We start from the raw sequence: 5,591 nt of genomic DNA, 5'->3' as shown, positions 1-5,591 counted from the left end.
CTTTGCATTTTAAAGTAAATGGATGATGTGCGATTGATAAGGAAAAAATAGCTAAATTTTAGTAAATTGATTAGAAATTAAGATAATATAATTATTATTAATTGTAATTATTATTAATTAGTTAATTATTAATTTTATAATTTAATAATTATAATTATTTTTTAAAATAATAAAATATATATATATATATATATTTCAATTTTTCATATTCTTTTCAAATAAATAATAAATAATTGTCAAAACATCACTTAGTTGGTTCCCAGTTAATAAGAAATACAATATATATAAACCTCTAATGACTCATTTATCAGCAACATATACAATACATCTTATATATTATGCACAGACTATATAATAAAGTACCTAAAACAATTATATAATAAATACCTAACCATTATATAATAAAATACCAAAAAAATATATAATAAATACCTAACCAATATATAACATACACATCTTTAATTAAATACCCTAATAGTGAACAAGCTCTTAAATATATATTATGCACGGACTATATAATAAAGTACCTAAAACAATTATATAATAAATACTTAACCATTATATAATAAAGTACCTTAAAAAAATTATATAATAAATACCTAACTAATATATAAAATACACATCTTTAATTAAATACCCTAATAGTGAACCAGCTTAACATAGAAAATGCAACATTTATATCTCTAGCCACACTTATACCACTAGCAACATGCATGTAAGTGTAATTATGCTTAACGGATGGGCATATACCGCACCGCACCAAACTTTGATAAGCCTTTTCAAGGTTGAAAATTGATAAAATCAACATAGCTCGAAGGATCACAAAGTATTGAGAAAAGTGGTGGTAAATACCTAACTAATATATAAAATACACATCTTTAATTAAATACCCTAATAGTGAACCAGCTTAACATAGAAAATGCAACATTTATATCTCTAGCCACACTTATACCACTAGCTCGAAGGATCACAAAGTATTGAGAAAAGTGGTGGTTTAAGTGGTGGTGTCTAAAAATATGGTTGTTTAATTAGATTTAGTTAAGTTTATTTAAACAATTTTAATAAGTTTTTTCAATTTAATTTTTAGAGATTGTTTTGGTTTTATTCATAAACTATTTCGTTTGAGTTTTTATGTTTCTCTTTCAAATTAAGATATTAATATACTTGCTAATTTAGTGTCTTTCTAAGTAGTTCATTTCATAACTTGATGACTTCATGAGCCATTGCATTACATGTATATCTAATCAAGCTCTTAAGACATTACAAATAAGTGGTCCCCACAACATATCTTCCTAAACTTAAAGTCTTATAACTTTTTATAGAAATATCTAAAACCAAAACCCTTAAAGTATTAATACATCACACACCAACTCCTTTACTACACAGTAACACCATTTACTCCATCTCCATTATTTTCATCTATACTACTACTATGTTAGCTTCTTATATTACATGATCCATAGCATGACTTTGGAAATGCAGTCATTCATGGGCATCAATCCCCATTGTCATCATTGCATCCCATCATTTTTTTCTCACTAGTAATGATCCCCACTCATTGCTCTTCTTTAGTGGACTCTATCTGCATCCCGATCTCATAGAAAAGCTTCACGGATTTTGTGGTCACTAGTAATGCTCCCCACTCATTGTTCGTCTTCAGTGGACTCTATCTGCATCCCGATTTGATAGAAAAGCTTCACGGATTTTGTGGTCTAAGTCAATTTCGCCAGGGATTTTAACACTGCAGCTTAGATGGCCTTCACTTTCTACTCTTCTTTTCAGGCGGGCTATCATTGCAACCCCTTGTTGCTCCGACAATAATCTTTCTGATTCTTTCCACCGTATTTCTAGCAATAATATTTTTGTTTCTTCCCACTATGTTTTCAGGTGGATTCTTCGCTGGCATTGTCATCCTCAGCGAAGGGAGGCCTAGCTTCCTCCTCCACAGATTCATTCACGGTGGCTAGCTCTTGAGACATCTTTAGCATCCTTGAACTGCTCTCTGCAGCACCACTTCCATTAGCCTCTACCGCCTCTAAAACTAATCGTTGCCGCCTCCTTCATCTGAGTCGACGAATTCTTCATCTCCTTTTTCCGTGTCATGTTTGAACCACAACTGCCCTCACATTGGGTCTTCTTGTTGATCTGTAACCAATCGAATTAAATGGCCTCTTCCTATTCTATTTTCTTCCTTTAAATTCACATTTTTCACAACAGGTAACCACATTTTTCATTGTTTCTTCTCCAGGACCTTAGCATAGCCCTCGTTTTCTCTCTGTAGTTCGAATGACTTGCCACTGCACATTTGGGATGCCACATGTTCTTTCGATTTTACCTTCGATTAAATTCTTTTTCCTGCGTGCCATGAGGATACATTATTGCAAATCTATATCCATATCCAGAGAGCACTTCTGCTGCGTTCTCCGTTTGACTCGTCAAGCTTCAATCCGTCTTTCATGGCTCCTTTTTCCAATCACATAGTTCCTCATTAGGGTTTTCTTCTCTCCTTCTCTCCGTGCATTTCTGCTTCCAACTATTTTTATTCTTTTTTATTTATTTAGTGCTCAGCATAGTTACCATATTTAAATTTGAAATCAATTTTTATGAGATATAGAAAAAATTAGATAACTTAAAATTTAATACTGAAAAAATAAGATAAATCAAAATTTAATATTGAAAAAGTTACACAGTAGACATCTTGCAAATACTTAAATATATTATTTTTTCAATATTTTAAAAAGTTGAAATATACAATATAATTGAAAATATCAAAAGCCTCTTAAAATTGTTGTCACTGAAATAAAAATGCATAGTTTTACATTAGAATAGCATATTGTGAGAATTTTTGTGTTCATCCATATACACAATTACACCATGTATTCTGAATTTTCATTGAAATTTTACATTAGAGTGAACTATATAAATTCCACATTACAAACAACATCTATGTTTTAAATGAAATCATATATTAAGTATATGCAAACTTTTTTTTAAATATATATTTATATCCTCAATTACTAGTTACTCATTGACTAAAACAACTCAAATTTTACTTTGTAAAAATTAGCAAAACATATATTCTTTTCAAATACCAATTATTCATTGATCCAATCAAACTAAATTCTACAGTGTAACAATAAAAATAACAATAACATTTGTTATTATTTAAAATATAAAGCTTTATTATAATTTAATATTTACTCAAATTTCCAATAAAAAAAAGTCTACCTTAAAAACCGTCCTGAAATTTTTACCAAAAATATTTCTATTTAAATTTGATAAATATGAAACACATCTATAATAATTATATAAATTTATAGCTTAGCATACCATAAATATTTATCTTTTATTTTACAAATTTTATTAAGAAATTTTTTACAAAAAAATTTGTATTTAAATTTAATAATGAAACACATCTATAAATAAATTTATAGCTTAACATACCATAAATATTTATCTTTTATTTTACAAATCCTATTAAGAAATATTCTAAGGCAAATTTTTTAAGGCAAATTTTTTTAAAATTTTCATAAACAAACTAACTTAAAAAATTTACTCAATAAAAAATCAACTAATTTTACCATTCATAAATAACATGCCATCTCATGGATCCAAATAGGTTTTTAAAGAACAAATGAACACTGTAAGATATCCCATATCACCCACTTGAAAAATTTACTCAATAAAAAGTCAACCAATTTTACTATTCATAAATAACATGCCATCTCATGGATCCATAGAGGTTTTTAAAGAACAAATGACCACTGTAAATCCGAATATCCCATAAATAACATGCCATCTCATGGATCCATAGAGGTTTTTAAAGAACAAATGACCACTGTAAATCCGAATATCCCATATCGAAGTTCACTGATGGAGAGCAATTCTAACGGTAACCTTATGCAATTTCATCACGTATGCAGAGTAGATAGTACACGTGGAAAGATTTTATGCAATTTCATCATGTATGCAGAGTAGATGGGCCACGTGGAAAGCTGTTGGACTCGTTCTGAATATGCCGTACCGAACTACGAATTGCGTATTAAGTCCCGAATCGAACCGAACCGCCGTATCTTCAAATTTTTTTGCCAACTCGATATAAATTGGTAACTAGGGTTGCTAGATGAAGATGTTTGCTGTTGTCACACCTCTCTTCTACACAAATTTTTTTTAAAATAATAATTACGCATACGTAACAATCTTCTAACTCAAACCCATAATATAATGTTATGAATATCAATGTACTTACACATTTCTAACCACAAGAATTATGGTCATCATAACTCTATGTAACTTGGCATACATTAGCATTGAAATAAATTTAGTGGAAACATTCGGCATACATTAGCAATATTATCCAGTTTCCATAGTTCATGGTTTAATGTTTGATGAACTTTATCTTGAGGTTATGACTGTACATTCCACCCAATCGGTTCACTTAACAACGCTTATGGTTAACCTTTATGCTTTGGACGTATGACACAACCACCAAATCGTTTCATCTACATAGTATTAATGAGCGTGGGTTTCTATGGCTCTGCCACGGTACCCGCTCAGTTGACAGGTCACAAGCGCTTTTACTATGGCTGTCCTTCCGGGGCAGGTGGCATGGTCTGGGTTCTCCAGCCATGTGACACCTTGGTGTTACCAATTTCGATTTTGCCACCAGCCGTCCCCGCCATAATTCAACGGCTTAGATCTGATCCGAAGATCGGATGGCTGGAGATCTTTCAGGGTTTATCGGGAATATTTAAGCGTTCATATCCAATGTTTATTCATTTGATGACTGGTCTTTGTGTTCGGCGCAACGTTCCTCCTCGAGCTCATTTCCAAGACTCGATACTGCAACCTGCTATTCTCCAGAGTTGCTTCCAGCTTACGATGAACCCTGCAGGTAAAGAATAACACTTCCAGGTTTTGGTATTGGTTTACGGCTTACCTTCACTGTAATGTCACTTAACGTTTCTGGTTTTCCTTGTCGAGTTTGGTACAGTCACCACGACTATGCAACGGTAGATGCCCATGGAGAATGGTTCTGCAATGGATCTCTGCAATTTCCAGGTATGAGCTCTTGCTAGCCGGCATATGCATCTTTAATGTAGTTTCGTTTGCAGTTTTAAGCAAACCCTGGGTAATCTTATGCAGGTCTCTGTTTTCAATGAGGTCTGCTCATTTGCTACCTGTGTTCTCGGCGAAGAGCCCTTTCAGTTTACTCATTAGTTAGCTAGGGTTTTGAAAAATACTATCTGGTTATAAAGTGTTGCTTCCATGGTTTCTGGGTTTATTTCACCCGTCAAGTTTTCTCCATGCTCTGTAATTATTGAGCCGCTTAGCGGCGGACTTGAATGACTTATGCTGTAATGCATGCTTTCCTTTCTGGCCTTCACGCGCAGATTTGGGTTTTTGAATACATGTTTATGTACTAAGTCTTTCTGCGCACAATGTATTGAAATGTTTAATGTTAATCTACTGTTTGCCGAGATTATGAGACTACTGGAACCTCCGGCACTCGTACTAATAATTGGGGTTAATTTCCATTTATGAAAGCTCTTTTCCATATGCAGAGTCTTAGGTTAAATGTGCTGTATAGT

At 32.3% G+C, this 5,591-nt stretch overlaps 1 long non-coding RNA gene across 1 annotated transcript; it reads left to right on the top strand.

Moving 5' to 3' along the window:
• The first annotated feature begins 4,791 nt into the window (after positions 1-4,791).
• Positions 4,792-5,371, top strand: LOC149204016 (uncharacterized). Its single transcript, XR_016251734.1, has 3 exons — positions 4,792-4,894; positions 4,994-5,061; positions 5,146-5,371. It is a non-coding gene; the product is annotated as an uncharacterized LOC149204016 (long non-coding RNA).
• Positions 5,372-5,591: the final 220 nt, after the last annotated feature.

The sequence above is a fragment of the Pinus tabuliformis genome, chromosome 1_2, assembly GCF_031772625.1.
Source record: "Pinus tabuliformis cultivar Carrire ecotype Pingquan chromosome 1_2, CPIR1, whole genome shotgun sequence".
Taxonomy (NCBI): domain Eukaryota; kingdom Viridiplantae; phylum Streptophyta; class Pinopsida; order Pinales; family Pinaceae; genus Pinus; species Pinus tabuliformis.
The sequence above is the reverse complement of the archived record's forward strand: the minus strand, read 5'-3'. Positions and strand labels throughout refer to the sequence as shown.